The sequence below is a fragment of the Mastigoproctus giganteus genome, chromosome 9 (assembly GCF_048544385.1).
Source record: "Mastigoproctus giganteus isolate SK-2022 chromosome 9, ASM4854438v1, whole genome shotgun sequence".
Classification (NCBI taxonomy): domain Eukaryota; kingdom Metazoa; phylum Arthropoda; class Arachnida; order Uropygi; family Thelyphonidae; genus Mastigoproctus; species Mastigoproctus giganteus.
The window spans coordinates 65,765,965-65,786,429 of NC_143583.1; the positions used below are offsets into that span (position 1 = coordinate 65,765,965).

Below are 20,465 nucleotides of genomic sequence, written 5' to 3' on the forward strand. Positions count from 1 at the left end.
TTCAACAATTTCTCCTCCACTTTGCTCTCAGTTATTACAAAATCATCTAGTTCACTACCAGAGTTTAACTCACCTCTGGCATTCCCCTCCCTGAATAACTCCTCATGGGTGGATGTAGATGCAAAATACTCATTTAGTTTGTTAGCCACCTGAGCAGGATCATCAACAGTTGAACAATCAATATCCAGTGAACCAATCTGATTCATCCCTTTCCTTCTAGAGTTTATATAGGTAAAGAACTCTTCGTTGTTTTACTTTACATCCTTTTGCTAAGGATTTCTCATAATCTGCCTTTGGTTACAGACCAGCTTATATCTATCATAGGCTTCGATGTCGCCCATTAATTTATATGTATCCCATGCATTTTCTTCTCTGCTTGTTTTTTTTTTTTTTTTTTTTTTTTTTTGTTTTTTGGTTTTTAGGAGCATTAGCAACTAAGGCCATATTGCTCCGGGATGTGCGGTGGTCATTTCCTGACCTTTCCGCATCCTCCGTATTTGGTGGTGACGGGCTCGAACCCCGGTCTAATCAAGAAGCGTGTACTATGCACTGCTGCTCCTTTCCACCTGGCTACGGAGGCGCCTCTTCTTCTCTGCCATATGTCTCATTAGTTCATCTGACATCCATTCAGGCCTAAACCTTGAACAATATTTCTTGGTTGGTATGTAAAGCCTAGTAGCTTCCAAGATAAATTCTTTGAATGCTTACCATTTTGAATTTGCTGTTGGTAACATCATCAGTTGGTCCCACTGTATAGAATCTAAATACTGTCTCAAACCATCGTAGTCACCTTTACAAAAGCAAAAACCCTTCCCTTTACCCCTGATGGCAGTTAATACTGTGATCACTGCCACCTAGTGGTTCCTTTATCTGCAGATTCTTAGTGCATGAAGAATTACTACTGATCAAGAGTATTACTCCCTCTAGTTGCCTCCCAAACATGCTGATGTAGAAAACAATCATCCAGTGAATCCACAAAAGCCTTGCTAGTGTGTGAGTGACCAACCCACAAATTTCAGTCAATATCTGGGAAGAAATTAAAATCCCCCCATTATAAGACTCTCTGATTTACTGGCCCACTCTATTTCCCTGTACAGTTTCTTATTACACTCACCAGAGTCATTAGGCCTATGCACACTCCTACTCTCAATTTTGATCTCCCAATGCTTATGTCACACCAAACTGACTTGACACTGCACTGTCCAACAATGTCGACTGGCTTCACTTCCTTGGATTTTATGTGTTTCTTAACTAATAGCATAATCCCTCCCCCTTCCTATCCTGTCTATCCTTCCTGTACACATTGTACTCCACAAATTCCAGTGCTGCATTCCTTATATCTGTGTGAAACCACGTCTCTGATATCCGAACAATATCTGCCTTTGATGTTTTGAGCAATACCTCAAATTCATCAAATTTATTTACCAAACTCCTAGCATTGGTGTACATGCAAGTATACGTGCACCTGTTCCTATTCTTAGCTACCCTAACACAACTCATGTGTTTACTTGTACTGCAATGACTCCCAACAGTCTCTGAAATACCCTGCATCTTGTTTTCCAGGCTGCTGCTCATTCCAATAGAAGCAGTGCAAGAATCACTTTCACCTCTGCCAGTGGCTACTGTTAATCTATTAGTCCTTATATCCCCCCCCCAAGCTAGCAGTTTTCTGACCCACCTAACACTGCCTCGATAGCATCAGCAAATATTCTTGCACCATTTCTATTTAAGTGTATCCCATCCCTGTAGAAGCAGTCTCTCCTGTTAACAAGTACAGATCAGGCTGAAAAAAATTATACCCCTTGAGCCTTGAACAATCTTTCCAGGGCCGAAGTGATTGACAAGGCTCTCATCAGATACGGGTACTCCCTCCTATCGTGTCTGGGCAGAATTGCAGACACTTTCAAATTCAACCCTAATTCACGGCTTTTTTTCAACAGTGACCTGTACTTGTTAAGTAATTCTGCCAGTCTCCTACTCTTAATATCATTAGTGCCAACGTGTACAACAATATCACCTTTTGTGCCCTTAAAAGATGATATCCGCTCTATGTCATCAACCTTTGCCCCTGGCAGATATACCCTGGTCCTGTTCCACCTATCCTTTTTACATAGCATGTTCCCCGTTTCCTTGACAATAGAGTTAACCTAACTTAATTTTGAACGGGCTAAGAGCAGGAAACTAGCTTCTTATTCAAATGGTAATTGAGACTTCTATGTCTCTGGCTAAAGCTATTGGCCACAGCCTCTATCCATCTACACTTCAAACTTTGCTACAACCTGATGTTCTATTGCCTCCTCAGCTAATAATTCAGCTAAACCACCCCAGGAGCTCACATCTGGTGAGTATGGGCGTGGCACATCCAGTGTCTTGAGCTGGATATCATCATTCTTCTCTTTTGTGGTGATTCCCTTCTACTTTTGAAACTCTCTCTCTCTCTCTCTCTCTCTCAGGGTAACTTGGGAATTTTTTTTTTTAAGCTGGTGCAGAATAAGCCTCAGGCTTCCTTGCACCATATAGCTAATAATAATAAAGATAAAGCTGATTTATTAGCATCTAATAATACTTGCGTCGTTGAACTTGATAAATCACCTCATACACACCAAACTTACTACAGGGCACACCACACTCCTCTATGGCAGCCTAGCCAGCCTGATACATCACCACCTATCACTTGTTTGGAGAAGTCTGGATTTGATTCCCATCAACAACTGCAGGTATTGCCAAAGTCCTTTTCACTGGAAGAAGTTAGCTGTTCTCAGGTTGAGGGTGTAGGGTTTACTCCATGAGTTATTCCAGGTTTTTTAGCCCACAACATGCAAACTTCTACAGACATAATACACTTACAGGTAAAGTGTAAAGTGTGTTTAGGGTCTAACGGCACCAGGGGTTTCCCCCATCTCCGTGTAGTCTACATTGTCGTGTGTTACAGAACACTGTAAAGGCCAGAGATTTAAAAGTGTATGGATATTGTTGGATGTAGTGTAGTGTACCGTTGTTCATCTGGCCATTTAGCCGCTGGACCCCTACTGAGGCCCAACGTTGCCCACACTTAGCCCCGTGGAGGCAAGCCAGGTACACCAGTATTTTTAAATAAGTACTCTGGCAGGTCCTGCCACCTAATTTCCTGGGATTTCAGTGGCTAGGAACTAAAAAAAAAAAAAAAGGGGGGGGGGTGCACTGGAGTTTTAAGTTATACAGTGTTGGAATTAAGAATTTTGGGTGTAGGGCTAGGATAATTTTGACATGGTATAAACGCTAGTTGGACAGCTAGAGGGGGAGGGGAGACTAAAGGCTGGGGGGTGAGAGACAGAAGTATAGGGTCGATAGAGTAGATGATCCCAAAATCAGTGAGGCAGGCCCATGCCACACCAGAAGGAAAGAGGGGGCGGCGGGGAGGAGACAAGGAAACCTTCACCCCGCCAGGACAGGGGAGAAACAGGGCCGTGCAAGGGAGCACGGGTTCAGGATCGCCACATGGCATTGGCAGCAATGCTGCGTGAAGTCATAGTTGGCAGAGTCCAGTCCGAGAAGGTAAAATTCGAGTAGTGCAATCCTGGGACAGACAGGTCCCATCCAGGTGGTGAAGTCATTTCAGTAGTGAGCTGCATGAAGATATATTTGGTAGAAAGGCTGTGTAGGTATGGTGGTCTTCCAGGAGATGTTGCTCCTGGAAGACCACCATACCTACACAGCCTTTCTACCAAATATATGGTGGTCTTCCAGGAGATGTTGCTCCTGGTCTCTCGGGATGAAATGAATTTGTGTGATGAGAGAAGATCTGAGGTCATCATATAGTAGGCAGTCATGCATCAAGTGGTCCCAGGTTTCCTGGGCACCACAGGTGCAAAGGGGGTTGTCAGAAAGTCCAAGAAGGTTCAGTTTGCTGCGAAAGGCACCATGCCCTGTTAGGAGGTACGAGGTAAGAAGGCCTGGGGAGAACCAGGATGGTGATTTGGGATATATTTTGCATATGTCCGGTATAAATTTGCAGGTGATGGCCCCTTCAGTGCATTCAGACCATCTAGCTTGCCAGGTCTGTTGTAAGTAGGTTAGGAGTCTGCTTTTTTCACTGGAATAAGTGTTAGCAGGATCCGTGGTAAAATCAATAAAGGTGATAGACTTTCCTCTGCTGAGCTGATACAGCATCCCCACATGGGCCACCTCAAGGTCTAGGGGCAGTACACCGGCGAGGACCTGTAGATGTTATTTATGTTGTTATTTGGTTTTTAGGAGCATTAGCAACTAAGGCCATATTGCTCCGGTGCGGTGGTCATTCTCTGACCTTTCCGCATGCTCTGTATTTGGTGGTGACGGGCTCGAACCCCGGTCTAATCAAGAAGCGTGTGCTACGCACTGCTGCTCCTTCCCACCTGGCTACGGAGGCGCAGGACCTGTAGAGCGTGCGTGCTGGAGATGCAACATGCTCTGGTTATCGTAAGGAGAATTGGCCGTTGAATGATGTTCAGCTTTCTTCGTCCTACCACAGTGGAGGCTTTGGGGAACCATATGCCAGAATCATAGGTGATAGCTGGTATGAATATGGCTTTATACAGTAAGGCTAGAGTGCGTTTTTTGAGCCCCCAATCTCGGCGGGTCACCCTGGCAACCAGTGCAATGTAATTTCTTATTTTCTTCTGTAGATAGTTGAGATGTGGGAGAAATGTTAGTTTGCTGTCGATGATAATGCCAAGGAGTTTCAGCTGAGTAACAAGCTTGATGGTTGTGCCATGTATCTTGATTTGAGGCAGCCTCCGCGGATCAAGATAGCCCTTCAGGAGAATGGATTGGGTTTTTGTGGATGAGATGCTCAGATGGTTTTTCCGGACCCACTCTTGCAGGGTGGTAAGAGCTCTGTTGGCAGATATGAGTATACTTGGGGACCATTAATACCATTTTTTTTTACTTACCATACCATTAGCAGCCTACTTTACTACATGCATCATTGTCCGCAGTGAATCATCTCCTTTCACATCACATTCTCATTAATGCCTCCCATGAGCTTCTAACAGAAGGGCATTAGAAGAATTCTGAACAATCCCAATGCTAAGGAGTCTCCAGATCCTGATGGAAGATGGAATAGAGGGGATAAGCCTGGAAGATGGCTGGTTGTGCTGGGGATGGGATAGTTAACCTACCTGTTCACTGCATTGTTGTAGTCTTTCTGTATGCTAAAAGCCTCTAGAAAGTCTCTCCTTTTTTGGTGGTGAGCAATGTTGAGGACTACAGGAACTGAAAATTTGAACGGATGGGAAAATGATGACTTTATTGAGATCAAACCAGACATAGAAATTTGAAAATTATAAACAAGAATTTTTTAATTCTCGTTTGTAATTTTCTAAGCAACTGCCTGGCACAGTACCTTCTGCTGTTGTTATTATCATTTGGTTTTTAGGAGCATTAGCAACTAAGGCCACATTGCTCCGGGGATATGCGGTGGTAATTCCCTGACCTTTCCGCATCCTCCATATTTGGTGGTCACGGGCTCGAATCTAAGTCTAATCAAGAAACGTGTGCTACGCACTGCTGCTCCTGCCCACCTGGCTACGGAGGTGTCAGTACCTTCTGCAACCACAATCCAGACAGTAGACTAAAATTTTATCTATTTCCATGGTCATGGCAATTCTAGTCTAAGTTCTAGTCAGTTAAAATCTAATGTCAACAAATATCTTCTTTCATCTTCTTAACCTCCAACCCATGCACGGTACTAAGTACTATAAGTTCTAATACTTCTCATGTTTGGGGTTTCCATAAAAAAAACAATTAATTACGAAATAGCAATTTCCATACTTTCTTGAAGCTGCCATTTAGTAATTTCCAGACAGGCATTTAGAATTAAGATTAAGAAAATGAAGATAATTCAATAACTTTAAAATTTTGAATCACTGATCCCTATATTTACAATGTAAATAGTTTATTAATTAAAATAACATTTTAATATGGTTAAAAACATCTGAACACCCCTACACAGGGTGTTCAGATCTTAACTGTTACTGTTTCAGAATGGCGGGGATTATCATAATCAGGATCATTTCGTGTAACGATTTCACTCTAAAATAAAATACAGATGATTTAATCAATATACAGTCAGACCTCTATATAACAAAATCGATTGTTCACTTGAAAAAACTCATTAAACAGAAATTTCATTATAGAGAAATATGACCTTTTCAGCAATGAAAAATACTGTCAACATTCAAAAATATAGTAAAAGATGGGAAATAAATCAGAAATAAGTGGGAATAAATAAATTTTCTAACATTTTTAGACAGTAATTTATTAATACATACATATTAAGAAATGACTAGGTACATGATAGCACGCACAATATGTGATAGTGCACACAATATATATTAGTACACTTTTAAGAATTATTTCGTAAAATATTTGGTTATTTCTTGTTGTACACTGGATTTTACTGTACATTGTTCATAAAAATGTTAAACACTCAAATATATTTTCTGGCACATTTTCTTCACATTGAAGGCCTCGACACAAAGTTTCAAATGCTGCCAACATTAATGTTTGGTAGGTTTAATATTGCCCTCATTTTAATCCAAGTCATTGCTGATATTGTCACTAATTCTTTGAATACTCTCTAAAATGTTGGAGTCACTCGGATATGACATCATCAACTCGTAAATATTCATCAAGAACAATTTCTCCACTGATCAAACCTCTCGCTTGGAGTTCTTCCCAAAGCTGCTCAATATCTTCTAGTAGTTCATCCTTCTCATTACTGTTAATTGACATTTTAGCAAAACCTGCTTTTATGAAACAATTCTTAATTGTTGTTTCCGTCACATCTTGACTCCACACTTTTGCCAACTCTGATATACACATCCACAAATCTATAGGTTGGTTGTTTTCTATTCTCAATATAATTTTTTTTCAGTATGTGCCTTCGGTAGTGCATTTTCAAATTCTTAATAATGCCTTGGTCCATTGGTTGCAGTTTAGTTGAAGTATTCGGAGGGAAGAAAACAAGCTTCACACCTGTAAGTTTCAAAATTACAGAGTGAATCATGGCAGGCAGGACAGCTGTCGACAATCAACGTGATTTTTCTATTTTCTTTTGTCATCCTTCTATCGAAATTAAAAATCCGCTGTTCAAAAATTTCTGTTGTCATCTACGTTTTTTTTTTTTTGTTGTAGTAGTAGTCCAGCCTTAATGATTTTACTCCTTTGAAACATCGGGTTGTTTACTTTTGCTTATTACCAAAGGCTTCAGCTTTTCATTATTAGCCATATTTGCACCAACCAAGACTAATTCTCTTTTTACTATTTTACCACCTAAACGTTTATTAGCTTTAAAAGTCAGTGTCTTATTCAGAAAACATTTCAAAAATACACCTGTTTCATCAATGTTGTACATATATTTGGGCTTGTAGTCCTCCATAATTTTTTTTCACTGTTTATCTTCAATGGGTACAGTCTTCTTCGATTACAACTCCACTTTCACTAGAAATAACTTTTTCGAGTAAGTCATGGTGCCTTTTAAATTTATCCAGCCAACCAGAACTGGCTTGGAATGTTTTATGCCCCAATACTCCATAGCCTTTTCTTTTATTAGTGGCCCTGATATCGACATGTTTTGGTCTCAAATCAACTTCACCCACTTAAAAATGGCTTTACCTACATATAATAATCAATATAATAATCATACAGGCATAATTTTAGATACTTCCGACTGGGTCCTGTTTCTTCAAACAGTTTGAAAATTGAAACAGTTTTTCAGAATGGTTGATACCTTACTGGCAGAGATACCAAATTTTAAAGCGATTTTTTTTTTTTTTATGCCCCAATCTACAGGAATATGCCTTAACCTTTGCCAATGGCTGTAGATAAATAGATAACAGTTGACTAGTGTGACTTCTTGGTACAGTAGAGGTTTCGGTTGTATAGGTTTTATGAGCAACAGTAAATTGTGGAATGTTTTAACTCTTAATTTGTGCTCTTAAGAATTAATCCCTTTAGCTCTTAAAAGCTAAAAGGATTAAATCTTAATCCGCTTAGCTATTAATTCATGCTGTCTACAGCAACAGCTCTATTGTCTAAAGGCTAGAGGTGCAAACAATGCGCACCCAGCTTTCTCAAAATTAGTTCAATATATGGAAATTTTCTTCATTATAAGGAAACTATTTTCAATGTAATGACCAAGAGGAAATCAAAAAAATTGGCTAAATAGAAAAATTTGCTATATGGAAGTTTGTTAAAGAGAGGTCTAACTGTATATATGTATTTCATATATATATAAAATTCAAGACTTTAGTGTTGTCTTTTTCATGACTGTCACCACAATTCCAATCATAATGCAAATGTAGAATTATTTTCTGCAGATAGAGTGGTGTTAAAAAAGTTAACAGATAGTCTACACATCGTTCATTTTTTGGGGGGGGGGACATCAGAGGAGCATAGGAGTTGTTTCGGGTTGCCAACATTAATACTGTGTGTTTTGGCTATTCTATTTATTGTATAGGTTCTATCCCCTCTTCCATGGTGGTAGTGGAATGGACCAATGACTGTTTAAAAGTACATGTCTACTTGTATGAATTTCTTGCTTCAAGATATCAAAATACGTGGATTCTTAATACCCTGAAGGTCCCTTGATTATAAAAGTTGTAACCAAGGATGGGGGTGGTTAGAATAGCAATTCAAAATTGATACGGCATCCATGGATTTTCTGTATACAGAAGTGCTGAGTTTGAGATACAACTCATTGGAGATACATATTAATGTCCAGAAAGGGGTCTTGTTATGTTTGTTATTTGGTTTTTAGGAGCATTAGCAACTAAAGCCATATTGCTCCAGGGATATGCGGTGGTCATTCCCTGACCTTTCCGCATCCTCCGTATTTGGTGGTCACGGGCTCGAACCCCGGTCTAATCAAGAAGCGTGTACCACGCACTGCTGCTCCTGCCCACCTTTCCGCATCATCCGTATTTGGTGGTCACGGGCTCGAACCACGGTCTAATCAAGAAGCGTGTACCACGCACTGCTGCTCCTGCCCACCTGGCTACGGAGGTGCCACAAGGGGTCTTGTAATACTCCTTATATGTATTTGCTTGTTATATGAATCTAGGTATTCTGATTTTTGGTCTTGCTATCTTGGGCCTCTATGACCCAACAGCAACAAAAATGGGCTTATATTTACTTCAAAAATAACATAGTTATCCATTAGTCAACCTAAAATTACTAATATCATATTTAGCTAAACACTGCCGCCACAATAAGCAAATTCATGACACTGCTATGGTAGCTGTTTCAGATCTTACTGGACCTCAAATGTGTTCCCATGGTCATCAGACTACAGGTAGCCTTAATTAGCAACTGTGTTGAATAGTGAATAATGTACTGAGTATAAACAAGCAGCAAAGCAGTGTGTGAAAGAAATCTTCCACTTGAACATGTAATGAGATTTAGTAAATAGTAGTGGCAAATGATGGAAGAAAGCAGGCTCATACAACATCAGCCAAAAAAAAAAAAGTAATAACACTTCCCATATCACCTGTCCATTCCCAGTTTGTCTACTTCTTGCTTGATGTCATTCAAACTACCCACTTCCACAACACCAGATGGAAGTTTCTTTATGCTAGCTGAAAGAAAATTGCCACACAGTCTATTCTACAGCCATCCATCCTAATTAATTTGAGGATGGATGGCTGCAGAATGGTTAATCTCATTGCTTTTTACTACACCCATTCCCACACATCCACATCCTTCTAAATTGATGTCTCCAACCCTGCATGCAGTAGCACCCAAAATGTGGCCTCATTATTGCCTTATATACCGAGATAATCACTTCCTTATACCTGATGGCAAAATTTATGTATAGCACTGACACAACCTAATGAGCTGTCCTAGCAACCCATCTGCATTTACATGTCTAAGCTGATCACTAGTGCTCTATGTGCGGCTCAAATGAACCAAATCAGCAACGGAGTGGGTTTTTTATTACAGTGCAGGCACTGAAATAATTAGATAATACATGCTTCACCACATTCTAATTTTTTTTTTCTCTAACTCTGTTCCCTCCAGTGATGGCAACAGTTTTCATTTGTTCATCTAGTGAATAACAAATACCCTTCATTTGACATTGTTCAATTAAAAACAATATTAGTAATATAGGCCAACTCATACAAACCCAAGTGTGTTGCTGTCACTGGAGGGAGCAGGGAATCCTCAAGACAGCAAGACAAAACAGACTACACAGGGTCCCTACAACTAGATAATATGATATATCTATAACTGAATGTGGTTCTCATTCATTTCTTACTACTACCAGACAGGGTATCCTCTGCCTGCTTCGAAATTGCATCCTCACTTGCCAGATAAGGTGATAGCATATTATGAGGAATCCAAAATTCAGCAGCAGTTATATACATTTATCATTACATTTATTATTTACATATGACATCTTTTTAATATCAATCATAAAAATTATGTTTTAAGAAGCCAAGGAGAGAATTTAAAAAAAAAAAAGAACTTTGTTGGTTCTTTCCTTAATGCAATTCTTTATAACAGCACAAAAATCACTCAATCCTTGACTGAACTCTGATCTTGGGTCATTTTCAACAAGAATGGCAATCCTTTTCCCAAACAAACTGAAGGCTTCAAACATCTTTTTGTAGCAAGCTATTTTACTTGCAGTTCTGGGTTGCATTTCCTCCTAGTCCTGCACACTTACACTCCAACGCAATCACATCCTTGTTTGTTAGCTCAAGCATTGTGCAATTCCAGTGTCTGTCTCTGCCCTGTGCGGGTAGCACAGTAGTATCGTCACCGTCCTCCCCACACCGGGTGAAAAAGACCCAGATTCGAATCCTGTGGGGAACTTTAGTGGGCTTTTTTCACTCCATGGCCAAGTTAGTTGGTCTTAGGCGTAGATAGCAAGGATTTTTCCCCCCCACCAGAAACTGGGGTTTTTTCGTCCAGCAAACAGGCAAGTCAACCAGGGAACACATGCAATTTACAGACAAAATAAATATATGGGTAGATGTGATCATTTACATAATGATAATTTGGTAATCATAATTTGTCTGTCTCTGCCATATTACTTATGTCCGCATCATCAAAACTGATCCCATTTGCTAATTCCACTATGTGTAACAGAATTTAGGGGAAAATGATAGGTTCCTACACAGCATGAACACAAGAGTGGCTACAATATTCTGTCACACAACATTCACGAGATATTCTTGCAAAAACCAAACTAAACGGTTAATGCAGCTTGGAAAAAATCCATCAGTACTGTGTCTCCCTACTCATCACTTCACTTAATGAACATTCTGTGTTATGTCATTAACAGATTACTATTCTAAAAATGTGATTTCTTAGTGTACATTATGATATCACATGCTGTCATTTACAAAAATTTACCATATAACAATACAGCACAATTTAAAAATGCAGTATCTAGGTTTCCATTGCAGAGGTAAATATTTACTTTTGTAAGTTTCCCATATGCAGTCATCATTTTGTTGATATATTTTTATTGCATCTTTAGTTGAAAAGAGATAGGAAAGAAACTATGGTAACTACAATAATGAGTCAGAGAAGTCCTGTTGTTACAAATATTCAGTCTGTATATGAATAATGAGGTTTTTTTAAAAAACACTAAGTTTTTTATAAAAATATTTAGCCATTTTATTGACTTAATTGTCATATTAAATTATTTTCTATAAGTAGCTTTATAGTTCTATTCAAGCTCTTTGGTTTATTTTGAATTTAGATAGCGATTTTAAAAGTTAATACTTAGTGTCCGTAGATTTTACCATTCGTGACTTGCTGCCATTGTCATAGCATATTAGATTGATACAGAATAGCATAACGTATTATATCCTGAACTTCATAACATAAGGTTTAACGTAAAACTAGATAGCATAAAATGTAGCACTGCATTAGAAATCTGTTAGCTTAGTATAGTATTATCAATTAATCAGTAAAATTTATTAATCTTCACTCAGGGAAGTGGAGAATGAAAAGACCTGGGAGTTCTATAGTCAGATATAAAGTTCTCTGAGCAGTGCAGATGGGTGGCCAGAGCAGGTCATGAAGTTTTATCAATGATATATAGGAATTTTGCTGGAAACAGAGACAAGGAGGTGATTATCCCTTTGTATAAGGCAATGGTCAAGCCACACCTTGAGTACTGCGGAGAGGTCTGAAGGAGGCCTAATTTTAGGAAGGATGTAGAGTTGCTAGAACAAGTACATAGAAGGGCAACAAGATTGGCGAGAGGAACAAAGGGGTGCTCTTACCAAGAGAGGCTTAAGTTCTGCAAGTTACAGCATCTGGAGACTAGGCACCTGCGAGGTGATCTGATTGAGATGCATAAGGCCTTGAATGGTTTGAACAGGTTCAATGCTGATGGGATACTTCCGCTTGTTCAGATTAAGAACCTGAGGGGCATAGATTCAAACTGAGGAAAAACAATTGCAGAACAGATGTGCGGAAGTTTGCTTTTAGCCAGCGGGCAGTTGATTGGTGGAACAGACTTCCATCTGTTGTTGTGGAAGTTGATAGCTTAAATATATTTAAGGCAGAACTAGACAAATTCACTAGACAGAAGCACTAGCCAGAAATCCAAGAAGCAGGCAATCGACATGTTTATGGAGAGGATAGTGGATAGTGAGCCTGGTCGACCAATCAAATTGGGTCACCACAATCGTTAGACCTGGCCGAATAGAGCAATCAAGTAACTCGATTCTTGAAAACAAACAGTGAAGCAGTAGACATCCCATGGAACAGTACCCACTACGACTTAACTAACCTCACTAAAGTGTTGCTATGCAAAGAGGAGCTAATCAAGGCCATCAACACCCTGGTCGATAAGAAAATGATGGGAAGTGATCTATTCCCACCTTTTGTCTAAAAATCACCTCCTACTTCATCAGTGAACAGCTGATGGAGCTGTACAACAGAATCTTACAACAGGGACTTTTCCCTGTTGTAAGATGCAGAAAGTGCAAACCCCCAACTCAGCTACTGACTACAGGCTAATTTCTGTTTCCTCACCTCTTCTCAAATGCCTAGAGAAGTGCATTTTCAAAGCAGTCACCAATCAGATCCTCTCCTGACGCCCTCAGCACATGCACTCTCACAAAGATCACCAATAACATGTCTACAGGCTCTAAACTTGAAAACCTTTCAGGCATAGGAACAAGGCTTTGTTCTTCATGCTGTCTTCCTGGATTTGAAAGCTGCCTTTGATTCAGTACAAATTAATTCTCTCGTGTTCCTCCTGGAGAACTACTACTGTTTCACATGTAACGTCGCTAAGCTCCTCAGAAGGCTACTCACAAAGAGATTTCTCACCTTTCAGCAAGGGAATTGCTGCATCACACAAGCAGGTGGAAGTCGGCATACCCCAAGGTGAGTGTGTCAGCAGTGCTATTTTCGGCGATATTTCTACGCTAATGAATGAGATACCTGCATTTATGGCCTACGTTGACAATATCGTATGCTATCTATCAAGCCCTGCTAGCACCTCACCAGACCCGGCAAAGAATCTGTCGAAGTCTGTTACTGTCAACAAATATCTGGCTGCCTTCTGTAAATAAGCCACTTTTTTGGGCTAAAACTAAACCTAGAAAAATCAAAATATATCATCTTGTCACTGAGAACACAAGCAGACCTCAATCCAGCAGGCTCTCTGGAGCTCTCAACTGTGGGGCATCTTCTCATCACTGCTCATTCAGTTAAATTCTTAGGAGTAATAATGGATGAAAATCTACTTATAAGGATCAAATTCAGCAAATGCGGCCAAAAGTGCTACGAGCTTTCTGGGACATGAAACTCGACCTCTAGATCTCACACAGGAAATTTCTCTTCTACTACTTCAGCTCAGTCATCACTTATGGTATTGAAGTCTTGTCCGCAGTTCCTTTGGCCAGCTTGAAGACTTGGGGGTCTAGAATTCTGAGTCCTTAAGTGGACCAATAATTGGGCTCACCTTCCCTATACAACATCAAGATCACAGCTCTGTAAAAATCTAAGCCACACCCCAGCCCAGCACTTGAAATATGTGCGGAAGCTCACAATGACACTCAATCTGTGATCTGCAGTTCACGACTTCACCATCTGGGAATTTGTGGACTGAAAAATCCCAGGTAGAGCTCTAAGAAACCTTCCAGTGCTCTGCTCAAACCTGCAGAAGCTCTCGACCTTCAAGCAGGACTTTCCCAACAGCATCATCAGCACACTAAGCTCTGCCAACATTGATTTGGATCTGTAGTCCAGTGATTCGGCCTACAGGAAAAAAAGAAGAATATCTATATTCATGTGCCGTCACCATTCCTGTAACTGTCATTAAAACTAATTGGCTCCAAGTGAAAGATGTCCAGACTGGCTCAATCTGTTCAATTGGGTTATACCCAGATTGTACTTCATGATATGGCCCTGTATCATCAGTAGATCAGAAGAACCAGTTCAAATGCAATTATCTATGACTCAAAGCTGATTAAGTTAATTTTATGTTGGAGAAAGCGATTAATTTGATCTATGTATTCTGTGAATGTTCTATGTATTCTATGAATGTTCTATGCAGTTTTTCTGTTTTAGCAGTTTGTATGTAAGTAAATATGTCTCCAACTATACTGTTAGATTCCTCTGGATGTCTGTAATGGGAATCATATCCTTGAAAAAATTTTGTGAATAAAGAATTTTATTATTACTTTGATTTTACAATTTCTATGTCCTAAGGGTAGACCAAAAAAGACTTTCATTGGGATGTTGCTGGATGAAGCAGGACTTTAAAATTTTGAGGAACTAAAACAAACAAACAGCACAAGGGCAACAAAGATGGTGACAGCTCATCAGAGGAACTGACCAGTCACAAGACTGAATTACTGATGATGAATTTCTAAATTAACATTGTGCCTGATCGACTGCTTTTTTCTCAATGTGGAAGTTGTTCATCTTTGATTTAGTTTTAAAATGTCATTTATATACAGGTAATTCCTGACTTTACGAGTTAATTCGTTCCAAGCACGCCCTCGTAAAGCGAAAAGTCGTAAAGCGGGAATTTATTTCCGATAGACAATGTTAAAAATAGGGGTTACATTATCAACAATGAAATTAGTTAGCTAATTAGTTTATGTTTAAACAATGATTGATTTATCCAAAGAAATGAAAACGTAGCCTGTAAAATCAAGCAAATTATAATAATAAAGAAACTGTTTATGACTTACAAATGTTAAAGAATGTTTATTCTTCATCATCGACTAAATGCACACTTGTTCATCACTCATTATTGGCTCGGCACTCATTGGTATGTTGCACAAGGAGTAATCTTCTTCAGAAATGCTTCAAGAAGCGTTTATTTCCAAGATAATCTTCTCTTTTCTTTTTAAATTTCAATAGCATGCAAAAGCATTTTTTTAACAGAACGCACAAATTGCAACTAACAAGATTTGCGTACAGATTAACAAGTTTACGAAGCTTAAAAAAAAAAAAAAAAAAAAGGAATGAAGAGAAGAATCTGAAATTTTATTTATGTTTTTATACGATTGAAGATTTCAGTAAAGGGAAACACATTTCACCATAATAATGTAAAAAGCGACACAATTCCAGCTATCGGTATTTTCGCCAATGCAATAACATTGAGTTTACTACCCGTTTATAACTGATTGCACTAACAGAAAAGCCCAATAAAATGGAAAGTGTAAATTGTTTTTACCGTTTTATGGTCTTGAGCTTCAGAAATGTGCTTTAGGAAAATATCACAATGCCATTCAAAACTGGTTCTTATAACAGAACATACGATAACGATGAAAGCATAGTGCATTTTAATGATTTGAATTGGTAACTAATACAATTTACACGATATAAATGACCTTTTAAAGAGTTATATAGTGAAAATGTCAACTTCCGAGTTCATGGAACGAATTACAAAAACAGTGTTTATTGGGTTCACATTACGATATTTTCACGATACGATGGTGTCTCTGGAACGGATTAATATCGTAAAGCAGGGTACACTGTATTGTATAGTTATGTGCGTGGTTTGAAATGCAACATTTATGAATGTTTAAAATTCAATTTTTGCAATTAATGTTCTTATTTTCGATTTTGTTGATACTTGATAAAAAAAAAAAAAAAAAATCATAAACCTGGGAACTCGTAAAGCGGGAACTACCTATACTTCAGAAACAAATGTAAGCTGATTTTATTTGAACCAAAATTAAAAACAAACACAACTGTATGAGTGAAGTTGTATTGCACCTCCTCGAGCCAAAATGCTTTTTTTTTATTTATTTATTGTTATTTTATTTATTTTTTTTGTTTCAAAGAAAATCAGTTTACATTTCTTTCTGAAGTACAGAGATGACATTTTTAGACTTAAACTAAAAGCAGGGAACAACTCTTCCACCGAGAAAAGAAGCAACTGAATAGGAAAAAGAAGCAACTGAATAATTTTAATTTAGAAAATTATAAAATATAAATGGTATTACTTATTCTTATTTTAACATCATATTTAAAAAATTTTGCCTAAATATGACAAAAAAAGATCCAAACGACAGATAGCCTAAACCTAAAAATAAGCAAGACAGACCCTGTCTTTTAAGTAAAACGCCCTGTATATCCAAAAGCATGGTATAACAAAGTGCAGTTATATGTTGCACTGTACACTGAGTGGTCAGAAATCACGGGATACCTACCTAAGTAACTGATAGACCCACCTTTTGCCCAGATAAGGGCAGTCACACGGCAAGACAATGAGTCTAATAGTTCACGAAAGCGTTCAACCATGCTTGCTGCACCGCTGACCATAATTTTGTCGCATTCCTGGGTGGAGGGTCTAAAGCTCAAACGGACCTTTCCACAGCATCCCAAAGATGTTCCACAGGATTCATGTCCAGTGAACGGGGAGGCCATTCCATGGTGGTAAAATCTGTGGAATGCTATTCGAACCACGTTCTAGTCACCATGGCTCTGTGGGGAGGCACTTTGTCCTGCTGGAAGAGTCCATTGACCTGTGGGTGCACAATGACCATGAAGGGATGCAGATGGTCTGCAAGGATGGACACGTAACCTGGACCATTCACAGATACATCTAAATGCAACAGAGGTTGTTGTTGTTTTGGTTTTTAGGAGCATTAGCAACTAAGGCCTTATTGCTCCAGGGACATGCGGTGGTCATTCCCTGACCTTTCCACATCCTCCGTATTTGGTGGTCACGGGCTTGGCTTGAACCCCGGTCTAATCAAGAAGCGTGTACTACGCACTGCTGCTCCTGCCCAACTGGCTATGGAGGTACCTGCAACAGCGGTCCCAACGTGTGCCAGTTGAACATGCCCCAGACCGTTACCAACTGTCCACCTGCCTGAACAGTTCCTTGTTGACATGAAGGGTGCATAGCTTCATGTGGTTTCTTCCAGATAAGCACCCTACCGTCCGCTCGAAATAACTGGAAACAGGACTCATCGGACCAGGAGATCCATCTCCAATCATCTAAGGCCCAGTACCGATGTTCTTTTGCCCAGTTGAGGCTGTTTGTTTGTTATTTGGTTTTTAGGAGCATTAGCAACTAAGGCCATATTGCTCTGGGGATATGCGGTGGTCATTCCCTGACCTTTCCGCATTCTCCGTATTTAGTGGTCACGGGCTCGAACCCCGGTCTGATCAAGAAGCGTGTGCTACGCACTGCTACTCCTGCCCACCTGGCTATGGAGGCGCCCCCAGTTGAGGCATCGAGTCCTGCATCATGGTGTTAGCAATGGGACTCTGGTGGATTGCCGACTCCCATAACCTATTGCGGATAATGATTGCCTGATGGTCTTGGTGGAGATGTTTCTGGCACCTCCCTTGTTGAAATTGGTGGTGATTTGTGCCACTGTCGCTCTCCAGTTGGCCGAAACAATGTGAGAGTGACGTCGACAGCCATGTTCATCCACCACCTTTCTCCACAGCACTCTCCACGATGGGATGTTATTCCGGAAATGACATATTCCCGATACACTCTTGATACTGTTGAATGGGGATGATGCAATTGCTGTACCACCTCCGCAATAGTGACCCCTGTGTCAGGCACCCACTATCATCCCTCTTTCGAAGTCTGTTAACTCACAATATTTATCCATACTGACACTGACATCGAATTACAATCCACATGAATGTAGTGATGCCATGTACCTATATACCTGCCAAGCAGTGGGTTCATCTACTAGCAAGAGGGGTGACAGTGCACGTTGACCAGGAACACCATGAATTCTGTTCTTTCAGTGTATTTTAGGCTTTTTCTATTTCAGAAAAAAATATTGATTTTGGTGCAAGAAGAATTTCGTAGACTAAACCACCAAGCAGACACATCAGAAAAAGAGCTGAAGCTTCGAGTTCAACGGAAACATACAAAAATGGATTTTTTAATACCTTTTTTTTTAGTATTTATATGAACCAAAAATACTATGCACAATTAACTAATCTTAAAAAAAAATAACATTTGTTAATAATAAATAAAAAAAATAAGATAATAATTTACCTCAGAATTCATCACCTAAAGCAGCAAAGCTACCTAAAGTAAATAAGAAAGACTTTAAATCAATCTACTAAAAAAAAAAAATTATATATATCAACAAATAAATGTTCAAATAAGTACCTATAACCTATTTTACTTAAATTCTTTAAAATTGTCTTGTCCTTGTCATGTTTATCTCCATAATCCAACCAGACCAACAATATGGGAAACTCTTCTCTGTAACTCTGATAACTCTTCTCTGTGGCCCATCCATTCATCGCATATTTCTCCATGTTTTTTTTTTATACTACTTGGCCTCAGCAAATGGCTGTATTCAATCTCCCATGTTGGAAGACCGTATTGAATAATGTAGCAAATATCTAATTTCAATACAGAGTATAACAAAAAAAAAATAGCTTTAGAAATAGAAATTTATGGAGCTAAGTCATTATTCCCAAAATTCTAAACTTCTTCCAGGCAGTTTGTTTTAGATTTATCTAGGTGACATCCAGACCAAAACTCTCCTCTTTCACCTGCACAGTTTCCTCTAACTCAAGCCGTATTTCCACATGATACATCTTGTAATGCATTACATGAAATTTTATCAAAAACTAATGGAGTTAAGCCTGAGCTGTCATCTGGTAGTTCTTCAGATAAAGTGAACTTGAATTTAATTGTACCAAGTGTGAAATATGCTAAGCTATAACTAAGCAGTCAACACAGAGCAGAAAAGACTTAAATATCCAACCACATGGACTACAGAACTCCACTGGAGAATTCTAACAATGTTACCTGATAATCTCAGCCTATTATGCCTCTCACATTCACCACCTGATCAGCCACTGATAGAATATATATGTGCAGAATAAAGACAAACAAAAGTTAAAAATGAAGAGAAAAAAGAGAATTGTAAGAAAAACTTCAGAGCAAATGTAAGTTTAACAATGGGGGGGGGGGGGGGAGGGAGGGAGAGAGAGAGAGAGAGAGAGAGAGAGAGAGAGAGAGATTGTAAAATTGTTAAAACAATTTCCTACATCTTCCCTTGCAGATATTCAGTTTGCCTTATCCTATGTAGTTTTAATTTCTGATTTGCTTCTCAGCTTGATAAGAATTTACATACTGAGTTAGCATTAGTAGAGGCATACGATGCAAGAAAGCAAGCTTATGCAGCATCGGCCAAAAAAAAAAAAAAAACTCCCTTTTTACCCCTCCATTTGTTCCAAATGCCTGTCCAGCTCAGCCTTAAATTTATTTAGGCTATCAACTTCAACAACAAAAGATTGAAGTCTGTTCCACCAATCAACTACCTGCTGGCTAAAGGCAAAGTTCTGCGCATATATTCTACAACTGTCTTTCCTCAATTTGAATCTGTGCCCCCTCAGGTTCTTAATCTGAGCAAGAGGAAGAATCCAATCAGCATTCAAAGCTTATACACCTCAAACAGATCACAGGTGTGCTCTCGCAGGTGCCTACTCTCCAGGCACTGCAATTTGCAGAACTTAAGCCTCTCTTGGTAAGAGGATCCTTTCATTCCCCTCACCAATCTTGTTGCCCTTCTCTGTACACACTCAAGCAAATCTACATCCTTCCTAAAATGAGGCCTCCAGACCTGTACGCAGTACTCAAAGGTGTGGACTGACCATTGCCTTATACAGAGGAACAATCACCTCCTTTTCCCTGCTAGCAAAATTCCTGTATATCTTTGACAAAACCCCATGACCTGCTCTTGAGCCTGTCTTCATTGTTCAGAAAACTTCATATCTGACTGCACAATTACTCCCAGGTCTTTTTCATTTTCTACCACCCTAAGTGTAGTACCACACAGTTGGTACATTCCACGGGGTTACTTCTACCCATATGCAGTACTTTGCATTTGTCAATGTTAAACATCAGTTGCCACTTCTCAGCCCATCTTCCTAAATTTTCTAGATCCTGTTGCAGTAGCACCAGGATCTAGAAAATCATCAACAGGATCATCAACAGTCGAACCACTGATATCAAGTGGACC

General features: G+C 39.3%; 1 protein-coding gene across 3 annotated transcripts in view; it reads right to left on the minus strand.

The window, feature by feature from the left end:
* Positions 1 to 20,465, minus strand: part of mri (BTB/POZ domain-containing protein mrityu) — a 384,830-nt gene that overhangs the window by 293,168 nt on the left and 71,197 nt on the right. For 2 of the 3 annotated variants that reach the window (XM_090381837.1, XM_090381834.1), the window contains exon 3: positions 18,482 to 18,514. The exons of the other annotated variant lie outside the window; for it this stretch is intronic. The gene's annotated coding sequence lies outside the window, so the exon portion shown is untranslated. The remainder of the gene's footprint in view (positions 1 to 18,481; positions 18,515 to 20,465) is intronic. 3 annotated transcript variants of the gene reach the window in all.